Raw genomic sequence first — 17,174 nt, 5'->3', positions numbered from 1 at the left:
TGTCTTTCATCGAATGCAGAAGAAAAAGATCATTTATTTATTTCCTTATTTAAATGCAATTTTTGTAATGCATAAAATATATATTTTATTAAAGTTCACGAAAAAACAATCTTTCGCATACATTTACATGCTGGTTTTACTCTTTTGCCCTAACAATAATAATGTCATTGTTGTCATTTGATCTGATTGATGATCTGACATTTGATTTGTTGAAAAAATCACATTGATTTTTTTATAATAATTAAATTTTCAATATTAGTAAAAGGTTTTTAAATTGATTTTAAAAATTTTATAAAGTGCGTAAAAAAATTCAAAAAAAAAAAGTCTTTCATCGAATGCCAAAAAAAAAAAATATTTATTTACTGAAGTGCATTTTTATGATGCATCAAATGTACTTTTTTAAAGTGCTCGAAACAGCATGCTGGTTTAACTCTTTTGCCCAAAGTGTAATATTTACTGTCATTGTTGCCATTTGGTGCAGAATTTATGGTGCAAAAGCATAACTTTTTTCATTAAAATGAAATATTTCTTGACTAGACCACTTCATTCAAACTTATTTCATTTTATTTTTACATTTTTTTAAATACGTAAACATTTATTTGATTATTTATATGGCTATTCATTAAGTATTTTACTTATTTAATATTTATTTATTTTGAATCTTATTCCTCTACTTTATATGCGAAAGTAACTAAACAGATAAACAATTAATTCTAAGTCATCTCAGTGCTTTGTTTCAATACTTCGAAGAAAATCAGAAATAAATACAAGGAGGCAGATACAATGGAACTTTGAAATTTCGTTAAGTAGATATTGATATGTTTTAATAAAAATGTATTAAGTTTCAAATACTCGACAATGCGTTTTTTGCGAGAAATGAACTAAATATTGTTATTATCAGCCCTTGAAAACATACATATTGTTATTGTACTAAAGCATGTGCATTATTATTGCTATTATTTTCATGTTTTAAATCTTTGGCAATTTTCAGAGCCGTATATTGAAATCGCTTACCATAAATGTTTTATGTAAACAGTTCAAATTTACAAGACTTTGAGCTCAAGCATTAGAGATCGACTCCATTTCTTCTTTTCAATTTTATGTTGAGCACCTGATACGACTGCATATTTGCTGGTAAAGAGAAATTCCAAACTGTAAATTTTTATTTTGCACCGATTTATTCCTTACTATTCTTTATTTATATTTATAATTCAACAAAATATGTATTTTTAACAGTGAATATTCTAACGTTATTGGTCACATTTGTCGAAGAAGTGTATTGCATTTAAAAAGAGATAAAAATAAGTAGTTAAAACATGAATAAATTAATGAACTAAAAATAAACAAATAAAAAAAATAAAAATAGATAGTTAAAATAAAAATAAATAATATATAAACAAACAAATAAATAAATATAAATTAGGTAAAGCATAAATAAAAAAATGAAATAAAAATAAATAAATAAATAATAAAATAAATAAAATAAAAATAAGTAACATATAAACAAATAAATAAAATATAAATTAAATAAAACAGAAATAAATAAATAAATAAATACTAATGTACTTTTAAATAGTTAACACCTTGGACATTGCAAATCCATGGATTATTCATAAATCTATTTTGAGCGGTTTATTATTTTAAATTTTCATAGTAGTTTGATCGTGTCTAGAAAATACAAAGAATTATTGTAGTTAATAAAATTTCCTCCCCGCGATTGATTCGGACAACAGATCTTTAATGCAATACTATAAGATAGTCACTATTTATCAAAATGAGGGGGGGGGGGAGAGACATAATGTGGTTTAGTACAATAATCTTCTTTTATTATAAAATTATATTTTAAGTTTTCATTTTAGGAAATTGTTGAGCAAATGACTTATGCCATTAAGTTTTGCTATGAATTTTGAAACGAAATTATTTGAACGGATTTAAATAACAGACAATGTAAAATGTTTCGTCAAATACACCACATAATAAGCTAATGAAGAAAACTTCATTAAAGATTGATAGTAATTCACTTTGGTTTTAATCTGGTTTTAAAACACATTTTACGAAATTTTATAATTATCTTTCCTTTTGCTTTAATTTCAAGAAAAGGGGAGATAGAAATAGAAAAACAAAAATCATAAAAATATGTTCATTTATTTACTTTCATGAAAAAAGTATTCTGAAAAAACGTTGACTGAATTTTTAACTGGCTATACGTTACAAAAAAAAACTAGTATTTAACAAAAGAATAGAAAGCTTTTGAACTGTCCCACAAATGCAAAATAATGAACGAATTGTAATTAAAAATATAATTTGCATCCTTCGTGAAACTATTAAGGTTAAGATTCAAAAACTTAACAAGCAGGTGTTGTTACAGGTGTTCATTCTCCAGGCACAGGTCATTCTTAATGTTTTCAGTGCTGGATGTACTTTCTTCATTGCTGAATGTACATCATACCAGCGTTTCTCAACCTTTTTTGACCCGCGGATCAGCGGCAGCTTTTGAAAATAAAAAATCGCGGATGGGTGATGGTTTTTTTTTTCTCTTTTTCTTCTTCTTTTCCTTTCTTTTCCTTTTTTTCAAGGGAAAAAAAACTTTCATTTGTGAACCATTAAAAACATAGGATTTCGTTACGAATCGTCAAGGTTTTTATCCCTTTTTTTCTGCAAAAAAAAAATCCGACTCGGGGAACATTAAATATATGTGAAAAAATTTTGCAAATGTCTGAGGGTTTTTCTCGTTTTTACAAAATACTTATGACAAATGAATCGATAAATATTTAAATAAAACTTAACTTGTCATTAAAGTTACAAAACTTAAACAAACAGTTTTAAAAATTACAGTTGCAAAAATATTTAAGTGTTAAGAAAAATATTAGAAATTATTGCATTAAAATAAACATTGCTGAAAAATCATAGACAACTACAAAAATTAATCACAAAATTCGCGTAAAAGATGTATTGAGTTTTTTTTTTTTTTTTCTTCTTCTTCTTCTTTAGCTAGGAAATTTTTTTACGTGGACGAGCAAAAATCTCTGAGGACTGGTCAAATTTTTCGTGCAGACCGATACAGGTCCGCTTGACCACCGGTTGAGAATAGTCGCTTTATGCTTGAAAAGTTTCGATGCTTCTAGATTTATATCTTGCGTGCGAGAACAGAAAAAAAAAAATATGTGAGACGCAGCGCGAAATTTAACGACAGCAGTCGGTAGCACAACAGACTTGCGTCAACTGTTATAGTCGTCGACTACAATTAAACAGGGTTACGTTAGAAATAATAATAATGATGACACAGAAAAATAAATTTTTTTCCTTGTTTAAAATTATCTAACAGGATTTGTTGTTGTTTTATTTATTTTACCCTTTGGCGCCATTTACTTAAATGTTTGTGATAACTATTGTTTTATCGTTCAAGTACCGTAACTTTGAAAGATACACGTGTTCCTTTTCCTTTGCATAAAATAGCTTATCTTTGTCATTGTTCTATAAGAATTATCTTTATCCTTTTTCCCTTGAAAAACTTCTTATAAATCTCTGTAACACATTATCTTATTGATAAGTTGTAGGAGTGAATAAATCAAGTTGGAATTAGTGTCATTCCACGAAAAAGTCAGCCCTTTATATTTCATTAAAAAGTAATAATTTTAAAGGATTGTGATGAAATTTTTTGATAATAAAATAACACATAAGTTTGTAATTTGTCCAGCAGAAAACATTTGTTCTTTAATATTTAAAATATTTTTTTAAAGAAATATATGAGGCCTCACGTGCGGGACAAAATGACCGTTTTCCGTGGAATGGCCCATAATCGTGTTTTATTTAATCGATCTGCAAAAATTAGTACATGTAACTCATACTGAGCTACATAACAAATACTAATTAGTTAACTTAAGTGCTCTCTGAACAAATCGATCGTCGTCTGCTCTCTAAGCTCTAATTAAAGGGCAAAATTAGCAGCCGCCACTTCCCTTAGGGCGGCTGCTAGCCTGGCTCACTTTTTGTTAAAAAGGCGTTCGTCCTATTTTTATTAAGATGAGTTTGATATGGGTAGGTTGTTTGAAGATAGGCACATTGATTTGTGTTAAAAGAGCGTTTCTATCTGTATCCGTAACGTCACAATATACAAGCAAACGTCATGGTTTCTGTTCTTTAACGTGAAGGGTTTAATTCAATATGATTTTTGTTTATATTTCCAGAAAAATGTGCAATTTGTGATTACGCCCTTTCAATTAAAACTGATTCATGTGTAATTGGTGCCATGGACGCTTCCCGGCACTCCCCCCCCCCCCCTCCCCCTCTCCTCGCATCATCCTACGGCAACCCGAGGTGCCGCGTCACCCACTTTGGAAACCTTGCCTTAAACGTAGTTTTAAAATGTCTATAACTTGTGTTGCTCCACCATATTTTTTCATCTTTCTTCAACAGAACGCAACTTCTCAATAATTTTAACTCCGAAAAAAAAAGGTGTCTGATATCAGGTTTCTTAATTGACTTACAAGTACGTAACGAGCCTAGCAAATCAATTATAATTACAAGAAACCTAAGCCAATAGGTAAACAAATTATTCGTTTTAAATTATTAATCGAATCTGTTTTAAAAATATTTTCATTGATTGATTTGGAAGAGAGGTATATAAATATATTTTCAATGAGAAAAAAGTCTCTTAATATCAATAATAAATGTTAATAACAATGAAACTAATAACAATTATAAATAAAATTAACAAATAATATTTGCAATGATTAAAGTAATATTACAACAGTAGTAATTAATTATAGTAATTCCGATGACAATAGAATTAATAGAACAATTAAAACTGGTCGATACATAATTTTAAAAAAAAGCAAATCATTTTCTCTCAATTTTCATCAATCAAATTTTTTTCTTCTTTTGCTTTCAAGAGCTTAAAAATCAAAGTATAAAATATCCAAACATATTCCAAAATGTGGGACACATATTTCTAAAATATAAGATATACATTTCTGGAGCATATCCTGCAAACATTTTTTTTCTTCTTTTGGTCACCATTTTCCATTTCTGGAATATATAACCCCAAGAGAAAATCTCTACTTATCTTCCATTTTCGCTCAAAATATTGAGTACTTAAAAAAAAGTTCAGCATTTTATCTTTCGAAGATATAACGGCATTGCTTCAAAAACTCTCAGTTCCCAGGAGATATAACAAAAAGCGTCTTAACAGAAAGAAGGTCAAGACTGACGCAGTTTCGTGACCTACAGCTCTACATATTTGGAATCTTATTTCTTTTCCCCTCAAATACTCCCCAACGCTCGGGGAGACATCCTAGTATGGGGGATCAACCCACCCATAAAGCGGAATCTCTTGGGGTATCGTTAATATGTTTCCCAAAGACTCCTTTCTCTTCTTTCATTGTGCGTAAAGTGTATTTGTCTAGCGTAGAAAAAGATGGCCTAAATTCTATATTTTCAAGTAAGGAGGCTAAGTCGAGAAAAAATTGCCTATCGAAAAAATGGTGTCAGTGGAAATTTTTCTCATGATCATCAAACAATTTTATCAAAAGAGATAGGGCGAATAATTTTAACCGAAAGATTTATGTTGGACGTTTAATGTCTTTTTTTAGTTTTCGAACCAGGATGAGGATATAAAAAGTAGCTAAGATGAATAAAGTTTTTCAAAGTTTGAGTTTCTAACTAATAATTCTTTATTGAATCATAGAGTTCAACAAATTTGAAAAATTCTCTTAGACAATTTTTCACGGAGCAACTTTTACAATTATAAGTAATTACGTCATTCACACTCGCATTTCATAACAGTGTGTCTGATGAATACAGTTGGTACATAACACGCTGACTGAAAGATCAAATTACAATTTTGAAACTTAAAACCATGCTACCTGTTTGAAAAGTACACTAGTAATGTACTTTTCAGGACGTATACGTAGTCGGAACAATTTTCTGTTCAGTTTTATTCATTATTTTCTTTGAAAATTCTCTAATCATCAGAGTAAAAATTTCATCATCATTATTCCTACAGTTCAACAAATCCCGGGAGGCACGTCACACAGGAAACTAAAAAAAAAAAAAATAACTTGGCGATTAGTTCTTTTGGAACAAGAATTTTTCAGAAGAAATGTTATGCTGAATTTTCCTTTTAACTCTAAAAAACTATTTGTCTGGCTACAGTTTTTGTCGATTTCTGATCATTCCATTTCCAGAAGTCCGTGTATTCAGAGTCGGCGTGTCAATGCCATATATATAGCCCTTCTCACTACTCCGCACACTTTTTCCCTTCTGGTTTTCGTGGTTATCCCATTATGAACCTTTTTTCCAAGTTACCTCTGCAAATGCTATGTGTTGCAGAAGCAATGTGGGGGGAAAGTTCATAATTCACAGTACCATAAACATGACAACCAGAAAAGGGAAAGTGTGGAGAATAGAAATGTTATTCGGCCTTGACACGCTGATTCTGAATACATGAACTATAATACAGTAGAACATCAAAAATCAGAACTAAGTGGGACCATTGGTAGTTCAAATTTTCAAAGTGTTCGAATTTTCAAAAATAACCCAGAAAATACCGTTTTGGAAAATAGTATGGCCTATAATTAAAAAAAGTGGTCATACATATGTATGTATAATACATACATTAAAATGCTACAATATCTAATTTAATTACATTTTTTAACAAAATTAAGCAAAAATTCACTCATTGTTCACTGAACACAAAGAAAGTTTATTAAAACTTAAAGGTAGCGTTCGTATTTTTGACATTCTATTGTATACATGGGTTCTAATATATAAAATAACGCTGGTTAGTTTTCAGATTATATTTCAGTTTTTCAGTTCATTGTATGGCAACACGTATATCCAAACAAATTATTAACAATGAAACACGATTTTGTAATCAAAAATGTTTCACTGCGTTTAAATAATTTGAAAATTGAACATGTTTGTACAAACTTTCAAAATCATAAAATAACCTTGAAACGAATTCTTAAATGCGTACTACTTTCCCAATTCTAATGGAATACCTTTTCTACAATTATGAATAAGATCTTATTTATTCAAATATTCACGAGAAAAGAAAAATATATAGATAGAAAAGAAATCTTAGTACTTCGTGCGATATTGAAAACTTCATCAGCTTTTTTTTAATCTGCTTTTGTAAAAGAAATTCTATCACGTAACGAACTCCTTCACTTTTAAAACCTTTTAACGTATGAAATAGCAAAACACGGTTCGAAAGCGTGTATCTATATCACGCGACATTGCGGCAAAATTCGAAATATCAATCAATGACCTTTTCAATATTCCATTACTTGTAAATGTCGCGTCTACGTCAGTATTTAATCGCTTTCCCAATTCAGCTGTAGTAAAAAGCGTGCTACGCAAAAAAGAAAAAAACTTTTATCTCTTTCACAGAAAATTATGTTTTCTGTCGGTTTCTATTTAAATTTCCTCATAATGCACAGTTATTTAAATTCCTTCGATCAAAACATTAAACGTACTTTGTAAACACTTTTTTTTATTCACGATAAGGGAAATCCTTCAAAATCAAGCTATAAATAAAGTGATGAATTGAAATTTCTTTTTCAATAAAAAGATTAGATAGATACTTCATTAAGCAATTACATAAATGTCAATTGTTCAAAAGTCGTACTAAGTATGTTGCTCAGTTATCTTTCACAGATCTTAGATATGAAGTAACAGATAAACATTTTATAGTACAAAAGTTTTTGGAGGATACCGAACTTTTGGAGGAAAAAAATATGCATCGGATCAAGATCTACTGATTATTCTATACATAAGTATATAATAGTACATAGAGAAATATTTTCAACTGTGTAACTATTTGCGTATTTAATGCATAGAAAACTGGAAAAACTCCTCAAAAATTTTGCGAAGAGTATTAAAGAGGTAATTTGTATGCCTGAGACATAATCCAAGAAAGAGCATATTATTTTGGTCAGTAGCGTTCTTTCAATTATTCGTATAAATTCAAGCAGGGGCGTAAACGGGGGGGAGGGACACCTGTTTTCCCGGGCCCGAGCCTGAAGGGGGCCCGAGATTTTAAAATGAAGGGTGAAATACATGTAGGGACGTAGGGGTAAACAAAATGATGGGGGCCCATAGAACTCATTTGTGACGGACCCCAAAATTTCTGTGCACGCCCCTGTATTCAAGATAACTGTAACTGCATGCAGTCCAAGAAGAAGAAAATGATCTGTTACATTCACGGCATGAAATCTATTTTTATAAGTTCGGCTCTTTTGATCCAATTTAAAAAATCAGATTTTTTTTCCCCTGAGAGGAGAAAAATTGGTCCTCAGTTTTGTTTTTAGAATTAAAATCAAAACTGCTGGAGAGCCCATAAGTATGTTTTTGGCAAACGTTAGATTTGTCAGATTGATGCCTCTTCGTATAATCTTAGTCAAACAGTTGTTTTTCTGCGAAGAGATCTTTGACGGTGGTATCATGACGTCATATCATTTTATGCAAATAAATTAGTTCACATTTCAATGTTATCTCCAAACAAACATGGCGCGTTGTTTGCTTCAAAACGAAGTATTGATTCATTGCACGTACGTTTTGGATTGCATTTAAACCTGTAGAAAACAAACAAAAAAAAATCTGATATATCGTCCATTGTTATGAGGAACACCAACTTTGCTTGTGAAGTAATTTTTTAGAAGCAAAATTTGCCAATATTTTATTTAGCGGAAAATTGTTTCGTATTGAGAATACCTAGATAATCTTTCAATTACAAGACTACCGTTTAGCTTTTATAAATCTTGCATTTCTCAAAAAAAAAAAAAGATAGTAATAAAATAAAATAAAACAATCAAATCCAGTTGATAATTTTAGTGGGTGATCACCGGATACCTGGAAACTTGCACGTAGGCAAATCATTAGTTTTCAAGTCCTGTTTTTTAGAAAGTTTATACTTTATTTTATCTTGCATAATGGTTCATAATATTCGAATTAATGTAAATCAAAAGCCAAATTTTAAAGTTCCGGGAAATAAAATGCAAATACATGAGCATAAATGCCCTATTTGTGCAAATAGATTGAATATCTTACAACACAGGGGTGTTCATCCCCTCCAAGTTCAATGGCACAAATTCCGCCCGAAATTTTCTCAACCCTCTTTCCCTTTTTTATTTTTTAACTCTCTTTTTATTTTATTTATCTTTAAAAATATTCATTAACTAATTTATTTATTTTTAATTATTATTATTACTATTATTATTTTATTAGAAAAACCCTGTGCACGCTAATAACATACACAAACAAACTAAATAAATAATGAAAAAAAGTAAACAAAACAAAATAAAATAAATAATTTAAATTAAAATAAATCAATAGATAAATTTTAAAAATTTAACCCCCCCCCTCCGCCCCAAGATTTGAGGGAGCAACTTGTGCTATAATACCCACCTGTACGCACCCCTGTTACAACATATTTTTCTTGCCTTGAATAACATTTGTTTTCATCCATATCCCGAAAAGTTTGAGAAAGCGATTTGGAACATAATTATCAAAAGTCAATTTTGAAAACATTCAGTTCATTACATTTTTCATTTTACGTCCTTGTCTGGGAATCCACCCATTTACATAACGTTTCTGACAATTTGATTCCCCATCTTCCCTGATGAATATATGCTTCTTCGATACTGAGGAAGCCAACGGCGCGCGAGAAAAAATTCCTTTTATGCCGAAGGTTGGGAACAAATCGTTGGATAGTTGCCGAAGTTGCTCAGTTACCATCATCACTCTTAATTTAGCAGGTCTTAAATCTAATTGAAGCCATTTTAAGCAGAGTCTCTGCTGTTTCGCTCTCTAAAGTGGACAACATATGTAAGAGCTTTTGAGTATCCTTTTACGGTGTTTATAGATTTGAAAAGTTTTATGTATTGCTTTCAAGGTTATTTTTTTCCAAGACGTACTTGCTAGTGCAAATGCTGTGTCCAAGTGCTTTAACTTTTCCCACAGGATAAAAATAGTATATTTCATTAAATTAGCCTTGGACTTAAAATATAAATATATTGTTCTCTTTTTTTCAACATTTCGTTCTTTCAAAACTTTCCCATAACTTTTCCAATGAAATAAGAATGGTATATTTTATTTAATTAACCTTATACTTAAAATGCTAGTAGATTGTTCTCTTTTTCTCACCATTTTGCTCCTTCAAAATTTTCCCACGAAGAGAATTTTGCTAACAAATACAAGTTATTGCTTGTTACGTGCTAGTTTCTGATAATCTTCTATTTTTAATGTATATAAATAAAACAAAAGCTTTGTCAAAACATCATATCAGGCAGTGAGATGCAAAGGGATGTAAGTAGACTGATTCAAGTTTTGAGTAAAACGCGTTCAAACATAAGTTCCTAGGTAGGCTTTCATTGAATTTTTTTTCTAAAGTATGCTGTCTAGCAGCACCTACCAGAGCTACTAGTACTATCTCTTGGCCCAAGGCAGACTAGAGACTCCCTACTATTTGTACTGGTTATCTCCAAATATTTAATTTTCCCACTTACATCCCTTTGCTTCTCACTGCCTCATTTGTGTGCCAAACAGCAAGACTTTTTTAGGAAGGAGAAATTCTTAATTTGCCGAATCTTAGTTTTGTCGAATGATAAAATATGTGCATGCTCATGTAATCAAACAGAACATTCGGACATTTAAAAACTTCATTATTGCAATTATATCTCCAAATTCGCCGAAATGTCAAATAAAATTTGCTGAATAATGACATTTTGGGAGGTCGCAGTCCGCGAACGCCCCTGAATGCACTTGATTTACTCCTTTTGTTTCAAATTTTTGTATTTTGAATCAGTGGTAACTATCTGTTGTGAGCTCAAATGGGGACCATTGACAGACTTCTTGGAGTAGAAGTGTTGATTTTCAAAACTTAATTTTATTAATTTTCTATTTTTAGCAAAACAAAAACTATAATTGGAACAAACCTAACCTGGCAGCGTAATAATGCTCAGATTAGGATCTGTGTAACCGTCACAAATCTGCCAGGTTAAGTTTGCCCCAACTAAGTCGTATCTGAGTTTCATTCTGCCTGATCAAGTATTTAAATTTGAGCACCATCGATATTAATGAATGTTATCCATTTTATTTACTGTTGAAACGTCACTTATTTCTGACCCAACCAAAAACAAGGTTATTTATTATATTATAATTTATCTATATATTTCTGGGCGCGTGTATATGTGGGGGAACACTATGGGATCGTGGATTGCTTAATTATTTAAAAAAACAAAAACATGGTCGCGACGAAAGACTCGAGTTCGATATAACTTCTTTGTAATATTTGAGGAACCAAATTTAAACGCGATAAAGCTTTTTTAAGTCAAAATTTCGTAATCCAGTCGGTTTCACTTCATTTAAATGAGACCCTCACCCTTCAGTTACGCCATGTTGCTTCGTGTTAACGGGAGTTAAGTTCTGTAGCCAATGTACACATAATTAGCGCAGTGGTAGAATCATCTGTGACAGCTCTGTAACCCGCCTTTTTTTCTGCTTCGTCGGTAAGTCTTTGTGATTCAGTTACACAACGCTTGCCAAGATGAGACTCTTTTGCGGAAGCTTGTTCTTTTGGTCTTCTAAAATGTTTTTTTAAGTGTCTAATTCCACCTACTGGAGCGGAACTTAAGAAATAAGTCTTTTTTAAAAAAATATTTTTATTTCTTTAAAGCAACAGACTGCTAGTCGACAGCAAGGGGTAGGAAAGGTCAAATAAAAGATGGGAACGGATCCAGAATTATTTTTAAAGAAAACGTTTTTGAACGTGAATGCTGAGAAGCTTCTAGGAAAATCATATATCTTTTAATATTGCACTGTCACACTTTCTTGCATTGAATGTGTGGCAGTGCCTTATTTAGATGAAAAAAAGGGTGTCTAGTTTCATACAGTCGGAGGAGTCAGGGGGGGGAAAGCGTTTATCTAAATATTGTTGTTGTTCAAAAGCAAGAGACTGCTAGTCGACAGCAAGATTAAGGAAATGTCAAAAAAAAAAAAAAAAAAGTTGCGATAACATTAATTTATTTATTTAATCCATTAATTTTAAGAATCTATATGAAAACACAATTTCCTCTCGAAAATAATCTTCTTTATAGCCAACGTTGTCATAATTTGTCATGATAAATTTTTAACACTATCATGTTTGCAAACGTGAAAATAAAAATTTAAAAATTACAAAGAACTTGTAATGGCATGAAGAAGATGTATCATAGAATAAAATAATTTAAAAACTTAAAAAACACTTTATTTCGCTAAGATTCAGCTTGATTTTTTTTTCTTTTCTTTTCTTTTTGCATATTTTCGAGTGTTGCAGTCAAAAAATAGTTTTTTTTCTGAAAAACGTCGCCACCACTTCCTACATTCTTTCACGAAATAAATTTTGGCCATTTTTAAAAATTCGCTAGTTAAAAATTCATTTTTTATATTCATTGTTAATGTTTTATGCCGTTTGAAAATAACACCTGGCATACTTTACTACATTTTACTATGAAACTCGTGAGTCTGTATAATCAAGAATTCATATCATAAACACAATGTGTGATATACCATAAAAGGAAATAAATGACGTTCTTCAGTAAGCATATTGCGCTCAGAAGTTTCCATAGTTTTCTTCGTCAGTTGAATCAAGTTTATTCTTCTGCAGGTGGTATCGATCAATGCATTACTTTTTTAAGTCAACAAATTTCCGTTTATTTGATCAAGTTATTGGAAACGTTGAATACAGTGATTTCAGTATTAGAAATAAAATGGTTAGACAAAGGCAATAACTGCATAAAAGTATCTATTATGTCGGTGAAAATTAAGTATGTTAAATTTATCTTATGAATGTATTGTTTCCTAACTTAACTTTTTTACTTCAATATTTTGAGCTAATTTATTAACAGTTTGAAGTTTCGCTTTTAGGCGCCAATGGCAAACTTAAATTGAGAATAACTTTTAAATAATGAACTTTTCAACTGTTATGTTTTACTTATAAAACAAAAAACAAAAAGAGTTCAGGTGTCATGGCTACTTAAAGATCATTATTAAATTAAATTTCAATAAATAAATGTGTGAATAAATAAATGATAAAATAAACGAACAAATGAAATTAAGACAAAATGCAAAAATAGCTCCTCATTACTCCGTATTCGATTAAACTGATACCCGTTTACTTTCTAAGTTATCGATAACAGAAAAATATCGTTTACATCGCCGCCAGGTTTGCTCTTCATGTTTGAATTTTTTACTGCAATGGAACTTTTAATGTTTTTTTATGAGCTGAAAAAATATTTGACGGATTATTTTATAGTGTTTCATGACTTGTTTTATTATTTGGCAGATTATTTTACTTCTGAATGAATAATTTTTTAATTAATTAGAAGATTATTTTTCATTTTATTTTAACGGAATTTATACTATTTTTTAAAATCTTGTTAGTCTATTAAACAGGCAAGATTGTGTGGTATCGTCAAACAAGTAGTTTCTTTTGACCAAATAAAGTGGCAATAAATTATATAAAAAAAAAGTCCATCATTCATTTGAATTTTGACGTCTTGAAATTCAAGTTACGTTTTTCGCCATCAGGAATTGCGATAGGACCCCACTCGTTGCTGTTCTTGTTTCTACAAATGGAATGGAATGGAAATTGCCAAAAAACTTGCTCCCGTCATATTATGACTCGTGGTTTTCCAAAACAGGTAATACGAGGGGCGTATCCATAAATACAGAAGTTGTGATTCGGATGAGAGAATATAAATAAAGATTTCATGGCCCTTATCCACCAGTCTACACTTATCATAAAGATTATTTCAGCGAATAACGTAGTATATTTTTATTTCTTTACAGTCTTAAATTATGTTATTTAGTAATAAGGAAATTTTGTATTTTGAAGAAGATTTGCTGTTTTAGTTCATCTACATAGGTTTTTTCCTGAAAAAACGTAAATTTACGCAAAAAAAAAAAAAAAAAAAAAAAACACTTTTTTAAACGAAAAGTTTATTGGAGAAAAGACCCGAAAAAAATATGAATAGAATCAAATCACAGACGATTTGTAACTATGACGACACAAATTTCAATCTCTAAATAAATATTAAAAACAACCGTTGTCATGGTAATCTAAAAAATCAGAGCAACATCAACGTTGGTCAAGTGAGATTAATAAGCAGTTCGTGATTGCTCAAAAAAAAAAAACGGTAAAAGACTGAAAATGCGGAAACTCTAATACCAAAAACGAAAAGTTTCAAACAAAGAACTACTTAAGCAGATGAATAATTTTCGCATTCGTTGTTGAAAAACGCCTTAAAAAATCTCAGAATCAACTTAAAATCCGTGTTTGAAAACAGCTGCGCCTATGAAGTTATTTGTAACGTATCACTTTCACGTATTTGTCCTGCACCGACATGAAAATCCTCACGTACACCCTTCTTTTCCATAAAAGCTCTCTTTGTGCGCTTTTACTTTGAAAAAGACCCGCATTGCATCACAGCAGGGTTCTCATCGGAATCTTATCTACTGGGATGACGTTCGAAAAGATCGTCAACTTCACTCGCCACCGTACATGCAAAAGGACCCCGCCCAAAAGTAAACCTTTTCGGAGTTCATCTTCTGGCACCACTCTGTCTGATAGCTTCAAGAGCCTTTTCGGCTTAAGTTGGTTGCAAAGGGTACCGAGAGTTATAAATAATCTTTTTCGATTTTTGCACGAACTCGAGTGGAAGAGATCTTCGAGCTGCTTCATTTTAGTTCTTAGTATGGTTGCGGTTACAGTGCTGTTTTTAATGTTCCTTTTTACTCGTATTCATCTGAAGATGGAAGTAAAATATAAAATTCGTAGCAGATAAACATTTGAATTTCCTTTTCCCATATGTTTAAATAAAAATATAAATAAAACGACGTTTTAAGTTGAATATCTTCTTCTTTTTTTTTCTTTGTAAATTTTTGAATTTAAAAACCATAACACTTTTATAAATATTTTTTAATTACTACTAAACAACTCGTCTAGAAATTTAGCGAATGGTTTCATTGTTAAGTGATGGATTGACACACTCTATTTATATAGCACATACCAGAAAAACATCTGAAAAAATCCTTTTTTCAAAAAAAAGAAAACTTTCCATGCACCAGATAATCGAAAAAAGAAGACTTCAAATTGAAGCTAAGGGTGACGATAAGTGGACTGCACTTTCAATTTTTCCAAATTGCGCAAGCGGCGAAATCTTACGGTCCGGCAGAATTAGTTATAATTTTAGTAGTATTTAAATGTAGTATAATAAATTAGAAACTTCTGCCCTTGCAGTCAACATGCATCAATCTAATTGTGGATTAGTTGTACTTTTCTAGAAATTAAGAGCACATGTTTTATTTATTCAAAACTAGCTGTAGTACCCGACGCGCGTTGCTACGCCAACAAAAAAATACATCATTACGTATACTGATTTTCATGACACTCGGTTGAACGGGGCAGAAGTTGCTACTCTGCAGTGCCACCTGGTGCCGAGTGACTTCAATAAGCATATTATGCACCTTCTCCGTGGAAAAATACATATATATAGCAATTTTCATAATAATCGGTCCAGGTATCAAGTGAAGCCGTGACTATACTCAAATTTTGTACTCACGCAGTTTGCAAGATCAATCAATCGCTAAAAATATCAAATAGAAAAAGTTTTAAATCCCCCTGTTGCATGAAAAGCCATAAAACAATAAAGAAAGAATTTATTTGTTCAAACTCAAGAAAAATGGCAACAGCTAACTTCTTATCAATTCGCAACTCCAGCGCTCGAATACGTTACCTTGCGGAGATTTACAAAACTGCCGACAAAACTAAAACATTGCGTTCCATGTGTTCCTTTTGGGCAAAACAAATATTTTGTTATGTGTATTTTTTTTTTATTTGCGTAATTCATCATTTGGAATTGTCATTCGCAACGGCGTAACATCAAAAATATCTGATATAAACTGTGAGTACACATTTTATTTATCTTGTTCTGAGTGAATTTGAATAAATATCAGTTTTTCAATTCGATGAAAAAAAAACGAACTTAACAACATTGACTGGACACTTTTCCTTAACCTAATTCCACATAAATGATTTAAATAACCTTTGTTACTACAGTATCCTACTGAAATTGACAGTATGCAAATAAATTTTCTTGAAAATATTTATCGCAGAACAGATTGAAAAATCCAGAAAGAACGTTAAGAATTTGAACAATAAAAAATAAAAGTTCGCCAAAAATCTGTTTATAGGGTTATGGTTTTAAAATTGTGTGAAAGAATAATGTATCTTGACAAGATTTCGCATATCAGGTAAATCATTTCCATGACGAATGAATTAAATGCATGATTTCTTTTGATATCCAATCATATAGTCATAGAAATAAATTATCTAGTGTTAAACGTTACTCTTGACAGTCTGTCACGTATGTGCACTATGTGACAAAAATGTCAACAAATGCCGGAAATGTCACGAAACTGAACTGAATATGTACTAATGTATAGAAAAAACGGTACAAAATGAAAATGCCGTTCGAAGCGAACCAAAAATTAATGAATTCCGAATTCAACATCGGGAAAATGGCTGCTTCAGAACAACTTACTGTGTGTTCTGCATAATTTTTTACTTTCGTAATACTTTTTGATTTCTAATCTCTTTCTACATGGGTCAGAATAACCAAAAGACTTTGAAAAATCTTTTCAAATGAATAAAGAACAAAAAATCATACATGCGAACAAAAAGATCTATCATTTCCTAAATTTAGAAGCAATTTATATGTTACAGCGTGCGTTTGTTTCAGTTTTTTCATCGGCCATTAGACAGTGGCTGCAGCGCCCCCTATAGTTTGTTGGAGTTGCGAATGAGATCTTTCACGCGAATTAATTTCTGCAGCCGATAATTTTATTCGTATTTATCCAATGGATTGTGACGTAAATTGGAATAAAAAAGGAACTATCTATCGGGTTTTTTTCGAACTGGTCTATAAACATTCCCCGTACCAAAAATAACAAACGGTGAAAGTTTCAGCCAAATCTGCCGGGTAGTTTTTGAGTTCATAAATGACATACAGACAAACATTCATTTTTATACATATAGATTGTACAAATGCATTGAATAGAAATAAAAATTCAAAGCAAAAAAATTTTCTGACAAATCAAAATTTTTGAAATCAAGGATTGCAGCAAAGCTTTGA

The 17,174-nt window shown here is 30.9% G+C and overlaps 1 protein-coding gene across 1 annotated transcript in view; it reads left to right on the top strand.

The window, feature by feature from the left end:
• Nucleotides 1-17,174, top strand: part of LOC129222273 (regulator of G-protein signaling 2-like) — a 39,063-nt gene that overhangs the window by 750 nt on the left and 21,139 nt on the right. The window lies entirely within an intron of this gene.

The sequence above is a fragment of the Uloborus diversus genome, chromosome 5 (genome assembly GCF_026930045.1).
Source record: "Uloborus diversus isolate 005 chromosome 5, Udiv.v.3.1, whole genome shotgun sequence".
In the NCBI taxonomy this organism is placed as follows: Eukaryota; Metazoa; Arthropoda; class Arachnida; order Araneae; family Uloboridae; genus Uloborus; species Uloborus diversus.
Note: the sequence above shows the minus strand (reverse complement) of the source record. Positions and strands in the feature narration are given on the sequence as shown.